The sequence below is a fragment of the Phyllobates terribilis genome, unplaced genomic scaffold, assembly GCF_046119375.1.
Source record: "Phyllobates terribilis strain yellow unplaced genomic scaffold, ASM4611937v1 Scaffold_213__1_contigs__length_3403324, whole genome shotgun sequence".
Classification (NCBI taxonomy): domain Eukaryota; kingdom Metazoa; phylum Chordata; class Amphibia; order Anura; family Dendrobatidae; genus Phyllobates; species Phyllobates terribilis.
Window position 1 is genome coordinate 1,510,652 of NW_027362973.1, and position 22,048 is coordinate 1,532,699.

The 22,048-nt window shown below is 45.1% G+C and overlaps 16 non-coding genes and 1 pseudogene across 16 annotated transcripts; all 17 read right to left on the reverse strand.

Annotated features, from left to right (window-relative positions):
- Positions 1 to 575: 575 nt before the first annotated feature.
- Positions 576 to 766, reverse strand: LOC141214044 (U2 spliceosomal RNA). The gene has a single exon (XR_012283375.1). It is a non-coding gene; the product is annotated as a U2 spliceosomal RNA (small nuclear RNA).
- Positions 767 to 1,887: 1,121 nt separating this feature from the next.
- On the reverse strand, positions 1,888 to 2,078 carry LOC141213829 (U2 spliceosomal RNA). Its single transcript, XR_012283166.1, has one exon. It is a non-coding gene; the product is annotated as a U2 spliceosomal RNA (small nuclear RNA).
- A 1,115-nt stretch (positions 2,079 to 3,193) lies between these two features.
- LOC141213830 (U2 spliceosomal RNA) lies at positions 3,194 to 3,384 on the reverse strand. The gene has a single exon (XR_012283167.1). It is a non-coding gene; the product is annotated as a U2 spliceosomal RNA (small nuclear RNA).
- Positions 3,385 to 4,497: 1,113 nt separating this feature from the next.
- LOC141213831 (U2 spliceosomal RNA) lies at positions 4,498 to 4,688 on the reverse strand. Its single transcript, XR_012283168.1, has one exon. It is a non-coding gene; the product is annotated as a U2 spliceosomal RNA (small nuclear RNA).
- Positions 4,689 to 5,803: 1,115 nt separating this feature from the next.
- LOC141213834 (U2 spliceosomal RNA) lies at positions 5,804 to 5,994 on the reverse strand. Its single transcript, XR_012283170.1, has one exon. It is a non-coding gene; the product is annotated as a U2 spliceosomal RNA (small nuclear RNA).
- A 1,115-nt stretch (positions 5,995 to 7,109) lies between these two features.
- Positions 7,110 to 7,300, reverse strand: LOC141213835 (U2 spliceosomal RNA). Its single transcript, XR_012283171.1, has one exon. It is a non-coding gene; the product is annotated as a U2 spliceosomal RNA (small nuclear RNA).
- A 1,115-nt stretch (positions 7,301 to 8,415) lies between these two features.
- LOC141213836 (U2 spliceosomal RNA) lies at positions 8,416 to 8,606 on the reverse strand. Its single transcript, XR_012283172.1, has one exon. It is a non-coding gene; the product is annotated as a U2 spliceosomal RNA (small nuclear RNA).
- A 1,115-nt stretch (positions 8,607 to 9,721) lies between these two features.
- On the reverse strand, positions 9,722 to 9,912 carry LOC141213837 (U2 spliceosomal RNA). The gene has a single exon (XR_012283173.1). It is a non-coding gene; the product is annotated as a U2 spliceosomal RNA (small nuclear RNA).
- Positions 9,913 to 11,027: 1,115 nt separating this feature from the next.
- LOC141213838 (U2 spliceosomal RNA) lies at positions 11,028 to 11,218 on the reverse strand. The gene has a single exon (XR_012283174.1). It is a non-coding gene; the product is annotated as a U2 spliceosomal RNA (small nuclear RNA).
- Positions 11,219 to 12,333: 1,115 nt separating this feature from the next.
- On the reverse strand, positions 12,334 to 12,524 carry LOC141213839 (U2 spliceosomal RNA). Its single transcript, XR_012283175.1, has one exon. It is a non-coding gene; the product is annotated as a U2 spliceosomal RNA (small nuclear RNA).
- Positions 12,525 to 13,639: 1,115 nt separating this feature from the next.
- Positions 13,640 to 13,830, reverse strand: LOC141213840 (U2 spliceosomal RNA). The gene has a single exon (XR_012283176.1). It is a non-coding gene; the product is annotated as a U2 spliceosomal RNA (small nuclear RNA).
- A 1,115-nt stretch (positions 13,831 to 14,945) lies between these two features.
- Positions 14,946 to 15,130, reverse strand: LOC141214121 (U2 spliceosomal RNA). The gene has a single exon (XR_012283437.1). It is a non-coding gene; the product is annotated as a U2 spliceosomal RNA (small nuclear RNA).
- Positions 15,131 to 15,923: 793 nt separating this feature from the next.
- LOC141214157 (U2 spliceosomal RNA) lies at positions 15,924 to 16,015 on the reverse strand (annotated as a pseudogene).
- A 1,115-nt stretch (positions 16,016 to 17,130) lies between these two features.
- On the reverse strand, positions 17,131 to 17,321 carry LOC141213841 (U2 spliceosomal RNA). Its single transcript, XR_012283177.1, has one exon. It is a non-coding gene; the product is annotated as a U2 spliceosomal RNA (small nuclear RNA).
- A 1,114-nt stretch (positions 17,322 to 18,435) lies between these two features.
- Positions 18,436 to 18,626, reverse strand: LOC141213842 (U2 spliceosomal RNA). The gene has a single exon (XR_012283178.1). It is a non-coding gene; the product is annotated as a U2 spliceosomal RNA (small nuclear RNA).
- Positions 18,627 to 19,741: 1,115 nt separating this feature from the next.
- On the reverse strand, positions 19,742 to 19,932 carry LOC141213843 (U2 spliceosomal RNA). Its single transcript, XR_012283179.1, has one exon. It is a non-coding gene; the product is annotated as a U2 spliceosomal RNA (small nuclear RNA).
- Positions 19,933 to 21,047: 1,115 nt separating this feature from the next.
- LOC141213845 (U2 spliceosomal RNA) lies at positions 21,048 to 21,238 on the reverse strand. Its single transcript, XR_012283181.1, has one exon. It is a non-coding gene; the product is annotated as a U2 spliceosomal RNA (small nuclear RNA).
- Between the last annotated feature and the right edge of the window lie 810 nt (positions 21,239 to 22,048).

A 22,048-nucleotide genomic window follows, 5' to 3' on the forward strand; every position in this document is an offset into this window, starting at 1 on the left:
CAACCAAACTTTTTGGGTTGGGTTCTCTTTTATAGTCTGCAGGCATTAAATGAAAGAAGTCAGTGTTCCAGCAGAAGGAGACAACGTTTCAGAAAAGGCATTGTAGCAAACCAAAAAAGAAATTTTAAGCGCAGCAGAGTAACCAGCGCACATACCTGTTAGCTCAGGTGAGTTTAAAAGGCTGCTGTTGATAACAAGGGCATTTGCTAAATAGATGGTGTGTGTGCAACAATATACTGAAAGGTCAATTATATTGTGCAGCTTATCTCACCACCTGTAGTTATTTAGGTGAAAGCTCCAAAATGCTTGCCTAATATGTCTGTTTATCCAAAAGGAAGTAAAAAGGGAGAGCTAGAAAGATAGCATTGCATCACATTACATGGCAATGCAATGCACAGTTGCTGAAGTTGAACCAAAATGAGCTTGTAATCTGGCTTCTGCAACTTTGAACATGAAAAATCCAATGAGGAGAAGAAAAGCAAAGCCAAAGAGTCCATCCCAAAATCCGACAAACAAGCAAAATGAACAAAAAACATTGTATTCAATTCTTTCTGATTTTAGAAACTGCATTAAAGAAGGGGTGCACCGGTCCTGGAGATACTGCAATACCAGGTCAATGCGTGGAGTGGACAGAGCAAGCTCTTTTTCCATCTCTCTGTTCTAAAAATCCATTTAATATATGGTCCCCAGATAGGGGACGTATCAGATATTAAACTGATAAGAACAGATACTACACTTGATCTTAGCCAAAAGGCCGAGAAGCGATAACCAGAATTGGTTTCAAACTACGGAGCCACCCAAGGATCCTGAAAAGTCCATTTGTGGAGATGAGCTCCTGGACTCCCGTTAAGAAGACATGTTGTCAACCTCTAGATCCCTTACATGCCTGCACTTTTCGGCTTGCTGCTGCTGCAATCCACGCGTTTTAGATCTGCATAACTCCACCTCTTTAAACACAGCACCTTCACCCCCTGCTGTTCCCACCCGCCTCAACGCCGTTGGAAGGGAGGAGAACCAATTAAGGCGGGGGGTGGGGTGGAACGAGCAGCTGTCTACCCTTAGCAGGAGGGCTCCTGATTACATACCTCTCCTGCTGCTGCTGCTGCTGCTGCTGGCTGTCCAGCAGCAGACTGAAGGTGGCTGCTGCTGTGCACAGGTATATAAAGGCTCAGAGCCTATTATGACACGCGCAGCCAGCGTTCCATTGCCACATTCCATCTACTGCAGGCAGGATACCTGGCTGGCTGAATGTCGCTGAGAAGCTCACAGAGACCGCCATAAGCAACAGTTTAACAGAATGCCACAGACTAATCAACCAAACTTTTTGGGTTGGGTTCTCTTTTATAGTCTGCAGGCATTAAATGAAAGAAGTCAGTGTTCCAGCAGATGGAGACAACGTTTCAGAAAAGGCATTGTAGCAAACCAAAAAAGAAATTTTAAGCGCAGCAGAGTAACCAGCGCACATACCTGTTAGCTCAGGTGAGTTTAAAAGGCTGCTGTTGATAACAAGGGCATTTGCTAAATAGATGGTGTGTGTGCAACAATATACTGAAAGGTCAATTATATTGTGCAGCTTATCTCACCACCTGTAGTTATTTAGGTGAAAGCTCCAAAATGCTTGCCTAATATGTCTGTTTATCCAAAAGGAAGTAAAAAGGGAGAGCTAGAAAGATAGCATTGCATCACATTACATGGCAATGCAATGCACAGTTGCTGAAGTTGAACCAAAATGAGCTTGTAATCTGGCTTCTGCAACTTTGAACATGAAAAATCCAATGAGGAGAAGAAAAGCAAAGCCAAAGAGTCCATCCCAAAATCCGACAAACAAGCAAAATGAACAAAAAACATTGAATTCAATTCTTTCTGATTTTAGAAACTGCATTAAAGAAGGGGTGCACCGGTCCTGGAGATACTGCAATACCAGGTCAATGCGTGGAGTGGACAGAGCAAGCTCTTTTTCCATCTCCCTGTTCTAAAAATCCATTTAATATATGGTCCCCAGATAGGGGACGTATCAGATATTAAACTGATAAGAACAGATACTACACTTGATCTTAGCCAAAAGGCCGAGAAGCGATAACCAGAATTGGTTTCAAACTACGGAGCCACCCAAGGATCCTGAAAAGTCCATTTGTGGAGATGAGCTCCTGGACTCCCGTTAAGAAGACATGTTGTCAACCTCTAGATCCCTTACATGCCTGCACTTTTCGGCTTGCTGCTGCTGCAATCCACGCGTTTTAGATCTGCATAACTCCACCTCTTTAAACACAGCACCTTCACCCCCTGCTGTTCCCACCCGCCTCAACACCGTTGGAAGGGAGGAGAACCAATTAAGGCGGGGGGTGGGGTGGAACAAGCAGCTGTCTACCCTTAGCAGGAGGGCTCCTGATTACATACCTCTCCTGCTGCTGCTGCTGCTGGCTGTCCAGCAGCAGACTGAAGGTGGCTGCTGCTGTGCACAGGTATATAAAGGCTCAGAGCCTATTATGACACGCGCAGCCAGCGTTCCATTGCCACATTCCATCTACTGCAGGCAGGATACCTGGCTGGCTGAATGTCGCTGAGAAGCTCACAGAGACCGCCATAAGCAACAGTTTAACAGAATGCCACAGACTAATCAACCAAACTTTTTGGGTTGGGTTCTCTTTTATAGTCTGCAGGCATTAAATGAAAGAAGTCAGTGTTCCAGCAGAAGGAGACAACGTTTTAGAAAAGGCATTGTAGCAAACCAAAAAAGAAATTTTAAGCGCAGCAGAGTAACCAGCGCACATACCTGTTAGCTCAGGTGAGTTTAAAAGGCTGCTGTTGATAACAAGGGCATTTGCTAAATAGATGGTGTGTGTGCAACAATATACTGAAAGGTCAATTATATTGTGCAGCTTATCTCACCACCTGTAGTTATTTAGGTGAAAGCTCCAAAATGCTTGCCTAATATGTCTGTTTATCCAAAAGGAAGTAAAAAGGGAGAGCTAGAAAGATAGCATTGCATCACATTACATGGCAATGCAATGCACAGTTGCTGAAGTTGAACCAAAATGAGCTTGTAATCTGGCTTCTGCAACTTTGAACATGAAAAATCCAATGAGGAGAAGAAAAGCAAAGCCAAAGAGTCCATCCCAAAATCCGACAAACAAGCAAAATGAACAAAAAACATTGAATTCAATTCTTTCTGATTTTAGAAACTGCATTAAAGAAGGGGTGCACCGGTCCTGGAGATACTGCAATACCAGGTCAATGCGTGGAGTGGACAGAGCAAGCTCTTTTTCCATCTCCCTGTTCTAAAAATCCATTTAATATATGGTCCCCAGATAGGGGACGTATCAGATATTAAACTGATAAGAACAGATACTACACTTGATCTTAGCCAAAAGGCCGAGAAGCGATAACCAGAATTGGTTTCAAACTACGGAGCCACCCAAGGATCCTGAAAAGTCCATTTGTGGAGATGAGCTCCTGGACTCCCGTTAAGAAGACATGTTGTCAACCCCTAGATCCCTTACATGCCTGCACTTTTCGGCTTGCTGCTGCTGCAATCCACGCGTTTTAGATCTGCATAACTCCACCTCTTTAAACACAGCACCTTCACCCCCTGCTGTTCCCACCCGCCTCAACACCGTTGGAAGGGAGGAGAACCAATTAAGGTGGGGGGTGGGGTGGAACGAGCAGCTGTCTACCCTTAGCAGGAGGGCTCCTGATTACATACCTCTCCTGCTGCTGCTGCTGGCTGTCCAGCAGCAGACTGAAGGTGGCTGCTGCTGTGCACAGGTATATAAAGGCTCAGAGCCTATTATGACACGCGCAGCCAGCGTTCCATTGCCACATTCCATCTACTGCAGGCAGGATACCTGGCTGGCTGAATGTCGCTGAGAAGCTCACAGAGACCGCCATAAGCAACAGTTTAACAGAATGCCACAGACTAATCAACCAAACTTTTTGGGTTGGGTTCTCTTTTATAGTCTGCAGGCATTAAATGAAAGAAGTCAGTGTTCCAGCAGAAGGAGACAACGTTTCAGATAAGGCATTGTAGCAAACCAAAAATAGAAATTTTAAGCGCAGCAGAGTAACCAGCGCACATACCTGTTAGCTCAGGTGAGTTTAAAAGGCTGCTGTTGATAACAAGGGCATTTGCTAAATAGATGGTGTGTGTGCAACAATATACTGAAAGGTCAATTATATTGTGCAGCTTATCTCACCACCTGTAGTTATTTAGGTGAAAGCTCCAAAATGCTTGCCTAATATGTCTGTTTATCCAAAAGGAAGTAAAAAGGGAGAGCTAGAAAGATAGCATTGCATCACATTACATGGCAATGCAATGCACAGTTGCTGAAGTTGAACCAAAATGAGCTTGTAATCTGGCTTCTGCAACTTTGAACATGAAAAATCCAATGAGGAGAAGAAAAGCAAAGCCAAAGAGTCCATCCCAAAATCCGACAAACAAGCAAAATGAACAAAAAACATTGAATTCAATTCTTTCTGATTTTAGAAACTGCATTAAAGAAGGGGTGCACCGGTCCTGGAGATACTGCAATACCAGGTCAATGCGTGGAGTGGACAGAGCAAGCTCTTTTTCCATCTCCCTGTTCTAAAAATCCATTTAATATATGGTCCCCAGATAGGGGACGTATCAGATATTAAACTGATAAGAACAGATACTACACTTGATCTTAGCCAAAAGGCCGAGAAGCGATAACCAGAATTGGTTTCAAACTACGGAGCCACCCAAGGATCCTGAAAAGTCCATTTGTGGAGATGAGCTCCTGGACTCCCGTTAAGAAGACATGTTGTCAACCTCTAGATCCCTTACATGCCTGCACTTTTCGGCTTGCTGCTGCTGCAATCCACGCGTTTTAGATCTGCATAACTCCACCTCTTTAAACACAGCACCTTCACCCCCTGCTGTTCCCACCCGCCTCAACACCGTTGGAAGGGAGGAGAACCAATTAAGGCGGGGGGTGGGGTGGAACGAGCAGCTGTCTACCCTTAGCAGGAGGGCTCCTGATTACATACCTCTCCTGCTGCTGCTGCTGCTGGCTGTCCAGCAGCAGACTGAAGGTGGCTGCTGCTGTGCACAGGTATATAAAGGCTCAGAGCCTATTATGACACGCGCAGCCAGCGTTCCATTGCCACATTCCATCTACTGCAGGCAGGATACCTGGCTGGCTGAATGTCGCTGAGAAGCTCACAGAGACCGCCATAAGCAACAGTTTAACAGAATGCCACAGACTAATCAACCAAACTTTTTGGGTTGGGTTCTCTTTTATAGTCTGCAGGCATTAAATGAAAGAAGTCAGTGTTCCAGCAGAAGGAGACAACGTTTCAGAAAAGGCATTGTAGCAAACCAAAAAAGAAATTTTAAGCGCAGCAGAGTAACCAGCGCACATACCTGTTAGCTCAGGTGAGTTTAAAAGGCTGCTGTTGATAACAAGGGCATTTGCTAAATAGATGGTGTGTGTGCAACAATATACTGAAAGGTCAATTATATTGTGCAGCTTATCTCACCACCTGTAGTTATTTAGGTGAAAGCTCCAAAATGCTTGCCTAATATGTCTGTTTATCCAAAAGGAAGTAAAAAGGGAGAGCTAGAAAGATAGCATTGCATCACATTACATGGCAATGCAATGCACAGTTGCTGAAGTTGAACCAAAATGAGCTTGTAATCTGGCTTCTGCAACTTTGAACATGAAAAATCCAATGAGGAGAAGAAAAGCAAAGCCAAAGAGTCCATCCCAAAATCCGACAAACAAGCAAAATGAACAAAAAACATTGAATTCAATTCTTTCTGATTTTAGAAACTGCATTAAAGAAGGGGTGCACCGGTCCTGGAGATACTGCAATACCAGGTCAATGCGTGGAGTGGACAGAGCAAGCTCTTTTTCCATCTCCCTGTTCTAAAAATCCATTTAATATATGGTCCCCAGATAGGGGACGTATCAGATATTAAACTGATAAGAACAGATACTACACTTGATCTTAGCCAAAAGGCCGAGAAGCGATAACCAGAATTGGTTTCAAACTACGGAGCCACCCAAGGATCCTGAAAAGTCCATTTGTGGAGATGAGCTCCTGGACTCCCGTTAAGAAGACATGTTGTCAACCTCTAGATCCCTTACATGCCTGCACTTTTCGGCTTGCTGCTGCTGCAATCCACGCGTTTTAGATCTGCATAACTCCACCTCTTTAAACACAGCACCTTCACCCCCTGCTGTTCCCACCCGCCTCAACACCGTTGGAAGGGAGGAGAACCAATTAAGGCGGGGGGTGGGGTGGAACGAGCAGCTGTCTACCCTTAGCAGGAGGGCTCCTGATTACATACCTCTCCTGCTGCTGCTGCTGCTGGCTGTCCAGCAGCAGACTGAAGGTGGCTGCTGCTGTGCACAGGTATATAAAGGCTCAGAGCCTATTATGACACGCGCAGCCAGCGTTCCATTGCCACATTCCATCTACTGCAGGCAGGATACCTGGCTGGCTGAATGTCGCTGAGAAGCTCACAGAGACCGCCATAAGCAACAGTTTAACAGAATGCCACAGACTAATCAACCAAACTTTTTGGGTTGGGTTCTCTTTTATAGTCTGCAGGCATTAAATAAAAGAAGTCAGTGTTCCAGCAGAAGGAGACAACGTTTCAGAAAAGGCATTGTAGCAAACCAAAAAAGAAATTTTAAGCGCAGCAGAGTAACCAGCGCACATACCTGTTAGCTCAGGTGAGTTTAAAAGGCTGCTGTTGATAACAAGGGCATTTGCTAAATAGATGGTGTGTGTGCAACAATATACTGAAAGGTCAATTATATTGTGCAGCTTATCTCACCACCTGTAGTTATTTAGGTGAAAGCTCCAAAATGCTTGCCTAATATGTCTGTTTATCCAAAAGGAAGTAAAAAGGGAGAGCTAGAAAGATAGCATTGCATCACATTACATGGCAATGCAATGCACAGTTGCTGAAGTTGAACCAAAATGAGCTTGTAATCTGGCTTCTGCAACTTTGAACATGAAAAATCCAATGAGGAGAAGAAAAGCAAAGCCAAAGAGTCCATCCCAAAATCCGACAAACAAGCAAAATGAACAAAAAACATTGAATTCAATTCTTTCTGATTTTAGAAACTGCATTAAAGAAGGGGTGCACCGGTCCTGGAGATACTGCAATACCAGGTCAATGCGTGGAGTGGACAGAGCAAGCTCTTTTTCCATCTCCCTGTTCTAAAAATCCATTTAATATATGGTCCCCAGATAGGGGACGTATCAGATATTAAACTGATAAGAACAGATACTACACTTGATCTTAGCCAAAAGGCCGAGAAGCGATAACCAGAATTGGTTTCAAACTACGGAGCCACCCAAGGATCCTGAAAAGTCCATTTGTGGAGATGAGCTCCTGGACTCCCGTTAAGAAGACATGTTGTCAACCTCTAGATCCCTTACATGCCTGCACTTTTCGGCTTGCTGCTGCTGCAATCCACGCGTTTTAGATCTGCATAACTCCACCTCTTTAAACACAGCACCTTCACCCCCTGCTGTTCCCACCCGCCTCAACACCGTTGGAAGGGAGGAGAACCAATTAAGGCGGGGGGTGGGGTGGAACGAGCAGCTGTCTACCCTTAGCAGGAGGGCTCCTGATTACATACCTCTTCTGCTGCTGCTGCTGCTGGCTGTCCAGCAGCAGACTGAAGGTGGCTGCTGCTGTGCACAGGTATATAAAGGCTCAGAGCCTATTATGACACGCGCAGCCAGCGTTCCATTGCCACATTCCATCTACTGCAGGCAGGATACCTGGCTGGCTGAATGTCGCTGAGAAGCTCACAGAGACCGCCATAAGCAACAGTTTAACAGAATGCCACAGACTAATCAACCAAACTTTTTGGGTTGGGTTCTCTTTTATAGTCTGCAGGCATTAAATGAAAGAAGTCAGTGTTCCAGCAGAAGGAGACAACGTTTCAGAAAAGGCATTGTAGCAAACCAAAAAAGAAATTTTAAGCGCAGCAGAGTAACCAGCGCACATACCTGTTAGCTCAGGTGAGTTTAAAAGGCTGCTGTTGATAACAAGGGCATTTGCTAAATAGATGGTGTGTGTGCAACAATATACTGAAAGGTCAATTATATTGTGCAGCTTATCTCACCACCTGTAGTTATTTAGGTGAAAGCTCCAAAATGCTTGCCTAATATGTCTGTTTATCCAAAAGGAAGTAAAAATGGAGAGCTAGAAAGATAGCATTGCATCACATTACATGGCAATGCAATGCACAGTTGCTGAAGTTGAACCAAAATGACCTTGTAATCTGGCTTCTGCAACTTTGAACATGAAAAATCCAATGAGGAGAAGAAAAGCAAAGCCAAAGAGTCCATCCCAAAATCCGACAAACAAGCAAAATGAACAAAAAACATTGAATTCAATTCTTTCTGATTTTAGAAACTGCATTAAAGAAGGGGTGCACCGGTCCTGGAGATACTGCAATACCAGGTCAATGCGTGGAGTGGACAGAGCAAGCTCTTTTTCCATCTCCCTGTTCTAAAAATCCATTTAATATATGGTCCCCAGATAGGGGACGTATCAGATATTAAACTGATAAGAACAGATACTACACTTGATCTTAGCCAAAAGGCCGAGAAGCGATAACCAGAATTGGTTTCAAACTACGGAGCCACCCAAGGATCCTGAAAAGTCCATTTGTGGAGATGAGCTCCTGGACTCCCGTTAAGAAGACATGTTGTCAACCTCTAGATCCCTTACATGCCTGCACTTTTCGGCTTGCTGCTGCTGCAATCCACGCGTTTTAGATCTGCATAACTCCACCTCTTTAAACACAGCACCTTCACCCCCTGCTGTTCCCACCCGCCTCAACACCGTTGGAAGGGAGGAGAACCAATTAAGGCGGGGGGTGGGGTGGAACGAGCAGCTGTCTACCCTTAGCAGGAGGGCTCCTGATTACATACCTCTTCTGCTGCTGCTGCTGCTGGCTGTCCAGCAGCAGACTGAAGGTGGCTGCTGCTGTGCACAGGTATATAAAGGCTCAGAGCCTATTATGACACGCGCAGCCAGCGTTCCATTGCCACATTCCATCTACTGCAGGCAGGATACCTGGCTGGCTGAATGTCGCTGAGAAGCTCACAGAGACCGCCATAAGCAACAGTTTAACAGAATGCCACAGACTAATCAACCAAACTTTTTGGGTTGGGTTCTCTTTTATAGTCTGCAGGCATTAAATGAAAGAAGTCAGTGTTCCAGCAGAAGGAGACAACGTTTCAGAAAAGGCATTGTAGCAAACCAAAAAAGAAATTTTAAGCGCAGCAGAGTAACCAGCGCACATACCTGTTAGCTCAGGTGAGTTTAAAAGGCTGCTGTTGATAACAAGGGCATTTGCTAAATAGATGGTGTGTGTGCAACAATATACTGAAAGGTCAATTATATTGTGCAGCTTATCTCACCACCTGTAGTTATTTAGGTGAAAGCTCCAAAATGCTTGCCTAATATGTCTGTTTATCCAAAAGGAAGTAAAAATGGAGAGCTAGAAAGATAGCATTGCATCACATTACATGGCAATGCAATGCACAGTTGCTGAAGTTGAACCAAAATGACCTTGTAATCTGGCTTCTGCAACTTTGAACATGAAAAATCCAATGAGGAGAAGAAAAGCAAAGCCAAAGAGTCCATCCCAAAATCCGACAAACAAGCAAAATGAACAAAAAACATTGAATTCAATTCTTTCTGATTTTAGAAACTGCATTAAAGAAGGGGTGCACCGGTCCTGGAGATACTGCAATACCAGGTCAATGCGTGGAGTGGACAGAGCAAGCTCTTTTTCCATCTCCCTGTTCTAAAAATCCATTTAATATATGGTCCCCAGATAGGGGACGTATCAGATATTAAACTGATAAGAACAGATACTACACTTGATCTTAGCCAAAAGGCCGAGAAGCGATAACCAGAATTGGTTTCAAACTACGGAGCCACCCAAGGATCCTGAAAAGTCCATTTGTGGAGATGAGCTCCTGGACTCCCGTTAAGAAGACATGTTGTCAACCTCTAGATCCCTTACATGCCTGCACTTTTCGGCTTGCTGCTGCTGCAATCCACGCGTTTTAGATCTGCATAACTCCACCTCTTTAAACACAGCACCTTCACCCCCTGCTGTTCCCACCCGCCTCAACACCGTTGGAAGGGAGGAGAACCAATTAAGGCGGGGGGTGGGGTGGAACGAGCAGCTGTCTACCCTTAGCAGGAGGGCTCCTGATTACATACCTCTCCTGCTGCTGCTGCTGCTGGCTGTCCAGCAGCAGACTGAAGGTGGCTGCTGCTGTGCACAGGTATATAAAGGCTCAGAGCCTATTATGACACGCGCAGCCAGCGTTCCATTGCCACATTCCATCTACTGCAGGCAGGATACCTGGCTGGCTGAATGTCGCTGAGAAGCTCACAGAGACCGCCATAAGCAACAGTTTAACAGAATGCCACAGACTAATCAACCAAACTTTTTGGGTTGGGTTCTCTTTTATAGTCTGCAGGCATTAAATGAAAGAAGTCAGTGTTCCAGCAGAAGGAGACAACGTTTCAGAAAAGGCATTGTAGCAAACCAAAAAAGAAATTTTAAGCGCAGCAGAGTAACCAGCGCACATACCTGTTAGCTCAGGTGAGTTTAAAAGGCTGCTGTTGATAACAAGGGCATTTGCTAAATAGATGGTGTGTGTGCAACAATATACTGAAAGGTCAATTATATTGTGCAGCTTATCTCACCACCTGTAGTTATTTATGTGAAAGCTCCAAAATGCTTGCCTAATATGTCTGTTTATCCAAAAGGAAGTAAAAAGGGAGAGCTAGAAAGATAGCATTGCATCACATTACATGGCAATGCAATGCACAGTTGCTGAAGTTGAACCAAAATGAGCTTGTAATCTGGCTTCTGCAACTTTGAACATGAAAAATCCAATGAGGAGAAGAAAAGCAAAGCCAAAGAGTCCATCCCAAAATCCGACAAACAAGCAAAATGAACAAAAAACATTGAATTCAATTCTTTCTGATTTTAGAAACTGCATTAAAGAAGGGGTGCACCGGTCCTGGAGATACTGCAATACCAGGTCAATGCGTGGAGTGGACAGAGCAAGCTCTTTTTCCATCTCCCTGTTCTAAAAATCCATTTAATATATGGTCCCCAGATAGGGGACGTATCAGATATTAAACTGATAAGAACAGATACTACACTTGATCTTAGCCAAAAGGCCGAGAAGCGATAACCAGAATTGGTTTCAAACTACGGAGCCACCCAAGGATCCTGAAAAGTCCATTTGTGGAGATGAGCTCCTGGACTCCCGTTAAGAAGACATGTTGTCAACCTCTAGATCCCTTACATGCCTGCACTTTTCGGCTTGCTGCTGCTGCAATCCACGCGTTTTAGATCTGCATAACTCCACCTCTTTAAACACAGCACCTTCACCCCCTGCTGTTCCCACCCGCCTCAACACCGTTGGAAGGGAGGAGAACCAATTAAGGCGGGGGGTGGGGTGGAACGAGCAGCTGTCTACCCTTAGCAGGAGGGCTCCTGATTACATACCTCTCCTGCTGCTGCTGCTGCTGGCTGTCCAGCAGCAGACTGAAGGTGGCTGCTGCTGTGCACAGGTATATAAAGGCTCAGAGCCTATTATGACACGCGCAGCCAGCGTTCCATTGCCACATTCCATCTACTGCAGGCAGGATACCTGGCTGGCTGAATGTCGCTGAGAAGCTCACAGAGACCGCCATAAGCAACAGTTTAACAGAATGCCACAGACTAATCAACCAAACTTTTTGGGTTGGGTTCTCTTTTATAGTCTGCAGGCATTAAATGAAAGAAGTCAGTGTTCCAGCAGAAGGAGACAACGTTTCAGAAAAGGCATTGTAGCAAACCAAAAAAGAAATTTTAAGCGCAGCAGAGTAACCAGCGCACATACCTGTTAGCTCAGGTGAGTTTAAAAGGCTGCTGTTGATAACAAGGGCATTTGCTAAATAGATGGTGTGTGTGCAACAATATACTGAAAGGTCAATTATATTGTGCAGCTTATCTCACCACCTGTAGTTATTTAGGTGAAAGCTCCAAAATGCTTGCCTAATATGTCTGTTTATCCAAAAGGAAGTAAAAAGGGAGAGCTAGAAAGATAGCATTGCATCACATTACATGGCAATGCAATGCACAGTTGCTGAAGTTGAACCAAAATGAGCTTGTAATCTGGCTTCTGCAACTTTGAACATGAAAAATCCAATGAGGAGAAGAAAAGCAAAGCCAAAGAGTCCATCCCAAAATCCGACAAACAAGCAAAATGAACAAAAAACATTGAATTCAATTCTTTCTGATTTTAGAAACTGCATTAAAGAAGGGGTGCACCGGTCCTGGAGATACTGCAATACCAGGTCAATGCGTGGAGTGGACAGAGCAAGCTCTTTTTCCATCTCCCTGTTCTAAAAATCCATTTAATATATGGTCCCCAGATAGGGGACGTATCAGATATTAAACTGATAAGAACAGATACTACACTTGATCTTAGCCAAAAGGCCGAGAAGCGATAACCAGAATTGGTTTCAAACTACGGAGCCACCCAAGGATCCTGAAAAGTCCATTTGTGGAGATGAGCTCCTGGACTCCCGTTAAGAAGACATGTTGTCAACCTCTAGATCCCTTACATGCCTGCACTTTTCGGCTTGCTGCTGCTGCAATCCACGCGTTTTAGATCTGCATAACTCCACCTCTTTAAACACAGCACCTTCACCCCCTGCTGTTCCCACCCGCCTCAACACCGTTGGAAGGGAGGAGAACCAATTAAGGCGGGGGGTGGGGTGGAACGAGTAGCTGTCTACCCTTAGCAGGAGGGCTCCTGATTACATACCTCTCCTGCTGCTGCTGCTGCTGGCTGTCCAGCAGCAGACTGAAGGTGGCTGCTGCTGTGCACAGGTATATAAAGGCTCAGAGCCTATTATGACACGCGCAGCCAGCGTTCCATTGCCACATTCCATCTACTGCAGGCAGGATACCTGGCTGGCTGAATGTCGCTGAGAAGCTCACAGAGACCGCCATAAGCAACAGTTTAACAGAATGCCACAGACTAATCAACCAAACTTTTTGGGTTGGGTTCTCTTTTATAGTCTGCAGGCATTAAATGAAAGAAGTCAGTGTTCCAGCAGAAGGAGACAACGTTTCAGAAAAGGCATTGTAGCAAACCAAAAAAGAAATTTTAAGCGCAGCAGAGTAACCAGCGCACATACCTGTTAGCTCAGGTGAGTTTAAAAGGCTGCTGTTGATAACAAGGGCATTTGCTAAATAGATGGTGTGTGTGCAACAATATACTGAAAGGTCAATTATATTGTGCAGCTTATCTCACCACCTGTAGTTATTTAGGTGAAAGCTCCTAAATGCTTGCCTAATATGTCTGTTTATCCAAAAGGAAGTAAAAAGGGAGAGCTAGAAAGATAGCATTGCATCACATTACATGGCAATGCAATGCACAGTTGCTGAAGTTGAACCAAAATGAGCTTGTAATCTGGCTTCTGCAACTTTGAACATGAAAAATCCAATGAGGAGAAGAAAAGCAAAGCCAAAGAGTCCATCCCAAAATCTGACAAACAAGCAAAATGAACAAAAAACATTGAATTCAATTCTTTCTGATTTTAGAAACTGCATTAAAGAAGGGGTGCACCGGTCCTGGAGATACTGCAATACCAGGTCAATGCGTGGAGTGGACAGAGCAAGCTCTTTTTCCATCTCCCTGTTCTAAAAATCCATTTAATATATGGTCCCCAGATAGGGGACGTATCAGATATTAAACTGATAAGAACAGATACTACACTTGATCTTAGCCAAAAGGCCGAGAAGCGATAACCAGAATTGGTTTCAAACTACGGAGCCACCCAAGGATCCTGAAAAGTCCATTTGTGGAGATGAGCTCCTGGACTCCCGTTAAGAAGACATGTTGTCAACCTCTAGATCCCTTACATGCCTGCACTTTTCGGCTTGCTGCTGCTGCAATCCACGCGTTTTAGATCTGCATAACTCCACCTCTTTAAACACAGCACCTTCACCCCCTGCTGTTCCCACCCGCCTCAACACCGTTGGAAGGGAGGAGAACCAATTAAGGCGGGGGGTGGGGTGGAACGAGCAGCTGTCTACCCTTAGCAGGAGGGCTCCTGATTACATACCTCTCCTGCTGCTGCTGCTGCTGGCTGTCCAGCAGCAGACTGAAGGTGGCTGCTGCTGTGCACAGGTATATAAAGGCTCAGAGCCTATTATGACACGCGCAGCCAGCGTTCCATTGCCACATTCCATCTACTGCAGGCAGGATACCTGGCTGGCTGAATGTCGCTGAGAAGCTCACAGAGACCGCCATAAGCAACAGTTTAACAGAATGCCACAGACTAATCAACCAAACTTTTTGGGTTGGGTTCTCTTTTATAGTCTGCAGGCATTAAATGAAAGAAGTCAGTGTTCCAGCAGAAGGAGACAACGTTTCAGAAAAGGCATTGTAGCAAACCAAAAAAGAAATTTTAAGCGCAGCAGAGTAACCAGCGCACATACCTGTTAGCTCAGGTGAGTTTAAAAGGCTGCTGTTGATAACAAGGGCATTTGCTAAATAGATGGTGTGTGTGCAACAATATACTGAAAGGTCAATTATATTGTGCAGCTTATCTCACCACCTGTAGTTATTTAGGTGAAAGCTCCAAAATGCTTGCCTAATATGTCTGTTTATCCAAAAGGAAGTAAAAAGGGAGAGCTAGAAAGATAGCATTGCATCACATTACATGGCAATGCAATGCACAGTTGCTGAAGTTGAACCAAAATGAGCTTGTAATCTGGCTTCTGCAACTTTGAACATGAAAAATCCAATGAGGAGAAGAAAAGCAAAGCCAAAGAGTCCATCCCAAAATCCGACAAACAAGCAAAATGAACAAAAAACATTGAATTCAATTCTTTCGGATTTTAGAAACTGCATTAAAGAAGGGGTGCACCGGTCCTGGAGATACTGCAATACCAGGTCAATGCGTGGAGTGGACAGAGCAAGCTCTTTTTCCATCTCCCTGTTCTAAAAATCCATTTAATATATGGTCCCCAGATAGGGGACGTATCAGATATTAAACTGATAAGAACAGATTTTTTTTTTTTTTTTTTATCGAAAGCCCGAATTCGTGTACAAAACCCGAGTGCGCTTAAAAAAGTGACAAGTGCCACAAAAAAAGTGCACTAGGATGCTGGTCTTCTTGAAACCCTCTCCAAAAGGAGAAGGGTCCCCCAAACCATTCCCCGTCCCTCCGAGCCAAAAGGCCACAGCGAGGAACAGGGACAAAAAGCCACCTCCAGCCGAAGCCAGAGGCGACCCAATCTTACCCCCAGCACCTGCCCGAGTTCTCACCCGAGCAAGGCACTGGGAGCCAAAGACTGTGCTCCCCTCCCGGAAGAGGGGAGCCAACAACGCTCTCCTCCCGAAAGAGGAGAGCCAGGGGGGTTCAGGGGGAGCGGAACCTGATGGCCACACACTCCCCCCCTAGACCTGCCAAGAGAGGAACCCATAAGGGAACCGCATCCCGACAAAATCCTAGTAGGACGTGACACACGTGAATAAGTGGACACACAGTGACAAAGAAATTAAATAAATAGTGAAGGTTTCACAGTATAATACTGCCCGGACCTTCGACCGGGAATTGAAAAATTCCCCATCCTAAGGCCAGAAGGCCCGGAATAAGGGTGTGTGCGAAGAAAGAAAATTTGAAGTGCTTGTGCAAATGTGCCATAAACTCAAGTGGGGTTCACAATCCCAGTGAGTTAAGGCACCCCAGGGTCACCACTCCTGGGGCACTTCACACTTCGGGCTTTCGATCTTTCCCGGCCCAATGGCGTCGATCCTGGGGGGCCATGCTTTCCACCAGATGACTATATTAGCCACCTGGCGTACTAACAAGCGCCTAAACCCCAGTGTGCATAATGTATCAATCTACTAGGGCGGCCAACATCCAAAACCGCCTTTTCGAAAGATACTACACTTGATCTTAGCCAAAAGGCCGAGAAGCGATAACCAGAATTGGTTTCAAACTACGGAGCCACCCAAGGATCCTGAAAAGTCCATTTGTGGAGATGAGCTCCTGGACTCCCGTTAAGAAGACATGTTGTCAACCTCTAGATCCCTTACATGCCTGCACTTTTCGGCTTGCTGCTGCTGCAATCCACGCGTTTTAGATCTGCATAACTCCACCTCTTTAAACACAGCACCTTCACCCCCTGCTGTTCCCACCCGCCTCAACACCGTTGGAAGGGAGGAGAACCAATTAAGGCGGGGGGTGGGGTGGAACGAGCAGCTGTCTACCCTTAGCAGGAGGGCTCCTGATTACATACCTCTCCTGCTGCTGCTTCTGCTGGCTGTCCAGCAGCAGACTGAAGGTGGCTGCTGCTGTGCACAGGTATATAAAGGCTCAGAGCCTATTATGACACGCGCAGCCAGCATTCCATTGCCACATTCCATCTACTGCAGGCAGGATACCTGGCTGGCTGAATGTCGCTGAGAAGCTCACAGAGACCGCCATAAGCAACAGTTTAACAGAATGCCACAGACTAATCAACCAAACTTTTTGGGTTGGGTTCTCTTTTGTAGTCTGCAGGCATTAAATGAAAGAAGTCAGTGTTCCAGCAGAAGGAGACAACGTTTCAGAAAAGGCATTGTAGCAAACCAAAAAAGAAATTTTAAGCGCAGCAGAGTAACCAGCGCACATACCTGTTAGCTCAGGTGAGTTTAAAAGGCTGCTGTTGATAACAAGGGCATTTGCTAAATAGATGGTGTGTGTGCAACAATATACTGAAAGGTCAATTATATTGTGCAGCTTATCTCACCACCTGTAGTTATTTAGGTGAAAGCTCCAAAATGCTTGCCTAATATGTCTGTTTATCCAAAAGGAAGTAAAAAGGGAGAGCTAGAAAGATAGCATTGCATCACATTACATGGCAATGCAATGCACAGTTGCTGAAGTTGAACCAAAATGAGCTTGTAATCTGGCTTCTGCAACTTTGAACATGAAAAATCCAATGAGGAGAAGAAAAGCAAAGCCAAAGAGTCCATCCCAAAATCCGACAAACAAGCAAAATGAACAAAAAACATTGAATTCAATTCTTTCTGATTTTAGAAACTGCATTAAAGAAGGGGTGCACCGGTCCTGGAGATACTGCAATACCAGGTCAATGCGTGGAGTGGACAGAGCAAGCTCTTTTTCCATCTCCCTGTTCTAAAAATCCATTTAATATATGGTCCCCAGATAGGGGACGTATCAGATATTAAACTGATAAGAACAGATACTACACTTGATCTTAGCCAAAAGGCCGAGAAGCGATAACCAGAATTGGTTTCAAACTACGGAGCCACCCAAGGATCCTGAAAAGTCCATTTGTGGAGATGAGCTCCTGGACTCCCGTTAAGAAGACATGTTGTCAACCTCTAGATCCCTTACATGCCTGCACTTTTCGGCTTGCTGCTGCTGCAATCCACGCGTTTTAGATCTGCATAACTCCACCTCTTTAAACACAGCACCTTCACCCCCTGCTGTTCCCACCCGCCTCAACACCGTTGGAAGGGAGGAGAACCAATTAAGGCGGGGGGTGGGGTGGAACGAGCAGCTGTCTACCCTTAGCAGGAGGGCTCCTGATTACATACCTCTCCTGCTGCTGCTGCTGCTGGCTGTCCAGCAGCAGACTGAAGGTGGCTGCTGCTGTGCACAGGTATATAAAGGCTCAGAGCCTATTATGACACGCGCAGCCAGCGTTCCATTGCCACATTCCATCTACTGCAGGCAGGATACCTGGCTGGCTGAATGTCGCTGAGAAGCTCACAGAGACCGCCATAAGCAAAGTTTAACAGAATGCCACAGACTAATCAACCAAACTTTTTGGGTTGGGTTCTCTTTTATAGTCTGCAGGCATTAAATGAAAGAAGTCAGTGTTCCAGCAGAAGGAGACAACGTTTCAGAAAAGGCATTGTAGCAAACCAAAAAAGAAATTTTAAGCGCAGCAGAGTAACCAGCGCACATACCTGTTAGCTCAGGTGAGTTTAAAAGGCTGCTGTTGATAACAAGGGCATTTGCTAAATAGATGGTGTGTGTGCAACAATATACTGAAAGGTCAATTATATTGTGCAGCTTATCTCACCACCTGTAGTTATTTAGGTGAAAGCTCCAAAATGCTTGTCTAATATGTCTGTTTATCCAAAAGGAAGTAAAAAGGGAGAGCTAGAAAGATAGCATTGCATCACATTACATGGCAATGCAATGCACAGTTGCTGAAGTTGAACCAAAATGAGCTTGTAATCTGGCTTCTGCAACTTTGAACATGAAAAATCCAATGAGGAGAAGAAAAGCAAAGCCAAAGAGTCCATCCCAAAATCCGACAAACAAGCAAAATGAACAACAAAAATTGAATTCAATTCTTTCTGATTTTAGAAACTGCATTAAAGAAGGGGTGCACCGGTCCTGGAGATACTGCAATACCAGGTCAATGCGTGGAGTGGACAGAGCAAGCTCTTTTTCCATCTCCCTGTTCTAAAAATCCATTTAATATATGGTCCCCAGATAGGGGACGTATCAGATATTAAACTGATAAGAACAGATACTACACTTGATCTTAGCCAAAAGGCCGAGAAGCGATAACCAGAATTGGTTTCAAACTACGGAGCCACCCAAGGATCCTGAAAAGTCCATTTGTGGAGATGAGCTCCTGGACTCCCGTTAAGAAGACATGTTGTCAACCTCTAGATCCCTTACATGCCTGCACTTTTCGGCTTGCTGCTGCTGCAATCCACGCGTTTTAGATCTGCATAACTCCACCTCTTTAAACACAGCACCTTCACCCCCTGCTGTTCCCACCCGCCTCAACACCGTTGGAAGGGAGGAGAACCAATTAAGGCGGGGGGTGGGGTGGAACGAGCAGCTGTCTACCCTTAGCAGGAGGGCTCCTGATTACATACCTCTCCTGCTGCTGCTTCTGCTGGCTGTCCAGCAGCAGACTGAAGGTGGCTGCTGCTGTGCACAGGTATATAAAGGCTCAGAGCCTATTATGACACGCGCAGCCAGCGTTCCATTGCCACATTCCATCTACTGCAGGCAGGATACCTGGCTGGCTGAATGTCGCTGAGAAGCTCACAGAGACCGCCATAAGCAACAGTTTAACAGAATGCCACAGACTAATCAACCAAACTTTTTGGGTTGGGTTCTCTTTTGTAGTCTGCAGGCATTAAATGAAAGAAGTCAGTGTTCCAGCAGAAGGAGACAACGTTTCAGAAAAGGCATTGTAGCAAACCAAAAAAGAAATTTTAAGCGCAGCAGAGTAACCAGCGCACATACCTGTTAGCTCAGGTGAGTTTAAAAGGCTGCTGTTGATAACAAGGGCATTTGCTAAATAGATGGTGTGTGTGCAACAATATACTGAAAGGTCAATTATATTGTGCAGCTTATCTCACCACCTGTAGTTATTTAGGTGAAAGCTCCAAAATGCTTGCCTAATATGTCTGTTTATCCAAAAGGAAGTAAAAAGGGAGAGCTAGAAAGATAGCATTGCATCACATTACATGGCAATGCAATGCACAGTTGCTGAAGTTGAACCAAAATGAGCTTGTAATCTGGCTTCTGCAACTTTGAACATGAAAAATCCAATGAGGAGAAGAAAAGCAAAGCCAAAGAGTCCATCCCAAAATCCGACAAACAAGCAAAATGAACAAAAAACATTGAATTCAATTCTTTCTGATTTTAGAAACTGCATTAAAGAAGGGGTGCACCGGTCCTGGAGATACTGCAATACCAGGTCAATGCGTGGAGTGGACAGAGCAAGCTCTTTTTCCATCTCCCTGTTCTAAAAATCCATTTAATATATGGTCCCCAGATAGGGGACGTATCAGATATTAAACTGATAAGAACAGATACTACACTTGATCTTAGCCAAAAGGCCGAGAAGCGATAACCAGAATTGGTTTCAAACTACGGAGCCACCCAAGGATCCTGAAAAGTCCATTTGTGGAGATGAGCTCCTGGACTCCCGTTAAGAAGACATGTTGTCAACCTCTAGATCCCTTACATGCCTGCACTTTTCGGCTTGCTGCTGCTGCAATCCACGCGTTTTAGATCTGCATAACTCCACCTCTTTAAACACAGCACCTTCACCCCCTGCTGTTCCCACCCGCCTCAACACCGTTGGAAGGGAGGAGAACCAATTAAGGCGGGGGGTGGGGTGGAACGAGCAGCTGTCTACCCTTAGCAGGAGGGCTCCTGATTACATACCTCTCCTGCTGCTGCTGCTGCTGGCTGTCCAGCAGCAGACTGAAGGTGGCTGCTGCTGTGCACAGGTATATAAAGGCTCAGAGCCTATTATGACACGCGCAGCCAGCGTTCCATTGCCACATTCCATCTACTGCAGGCAGGATACCTGGCTGGCTGAATGTCGCTGAGAAGCTCACAGAGACCGCCATAAGCAACAGTTTAACAGAATGCCACAGACTAATCAACCAAACTTTTTGGGTTGGGTTCTCTTTTATAGTCTGCAGGCATTAAATGAAAGAAGTCAGTGTTCCAGCAGAAGGAGACAACGTTTCAGAAAAGGCATTGTAGCAAACCAAAAAAGAAATTTTAAGCGCAGCAGAGTAACCAGCGCACATACCTGTTAGCTCAGGTGAGTTTAAAAGGCTGCTGTTGATAACAAGGGCATTTGCTAAATAGATGGTGTGTGTGCAACAATATACTGAAAGGTCAATTATATTGTGCAGCTTATCTCACCACCTGTAGTTATTTAGGTGAAAGCTCCAAAATGCTTGCCTAATATGTCTGTTTATCCAAAAGGAAGTAAAAAGGGAGAGCTAGAAAGATAGCATTGCATCACATTACATGGCAATGCAATGCACAGTTGCTGAAGTTGAACCAAAATGAGCTTGTAATCTGGCTTCTGCAACTTTGAACATGAAAAATCCAATGAGGAGAAGAAAAGCAAAGCCAAAGAGTCCATCCCAAAATCCGACAAACAAGCAAAATGAACAAAAAACATTGAATTCAATTCTTTCTGATTTTAGAAACTGCATTAAAGAAGGGGTGCACCGGTCCTGGAGATACTGCAATACCAGGTCAATGCGTGGAGTGGACAGAGCAAGCTCTTTTTCCATCTCCCTGTTCTAAAAATCCATTTAATATATGGTCCCCAGATAGGGGACGTATCAGATATTAAACTGATAAGAACAGATACTACACTTGATCTTAGCCAAAAGGCCGAGAAGCGATAACCAGAATTGGTTTCAAACTACGGAGCCACCCAAGGATCCTGAAAAGTCCATTTGTGGAGATGAGCTCCTGGACTCCCGTTAAGAAGACATGTTGTCAACCTCTAGATCCCTTACATGCCTGCACTTTTCGGCTTGCTGCTGCTGCAATCCACGCGTTTTAGATCTGCATAACTCCACCTCTTTAAACACAGCACCTTCACCCCCTGCTGTTCCCACCCGCCTCAACACCGTTGGAAGGGAGGAGAACCAATTAAGGCGGGGGGTGGGGTGGAACGAGCAGCTGTCTACCTTTAGCAGGAGGGCTCCTGATTACATACCTCTCCTGCTGCTGCTGCTGCTGGCTGTCCAGCAGCAGACTGAAGGTGGCTGCTGCTGTGCACAGGTATATAAAGGCTCAGAGCCTATGACACGCGCAGCCAGCGTTCCATTGCCACATTCCATCTACTGCAGGCAGGATACCTGGCTGGCTGAATGTCGCTGAGAAGCTCACAGAGACCGCCATAAGCAACAGTTTAACAGAATGCCACAGACTAATCAACCAAACTTTTTGGGTTGGGTTCTCTTTTGTAGTCTGCAGGCATTAAATGAAAGAAGTCAGTGTTCCAGCAGAGGGAGACAACGTTTCAGAAAAGGCATTGTAGCAAACCAAAAAAGAAATTTTAAGCGCAGCAGAGTAACCAGCGCACATACCTGTTAGCTCAGGTGAGTTTAAAAGGCTGCTGTTGATAACAAGGGCATTTGCTAAATAGATGGTGTGTGTGCAACAATATACTGAAAGGTCAATTATATTGTGCAGCTTATCTCACCA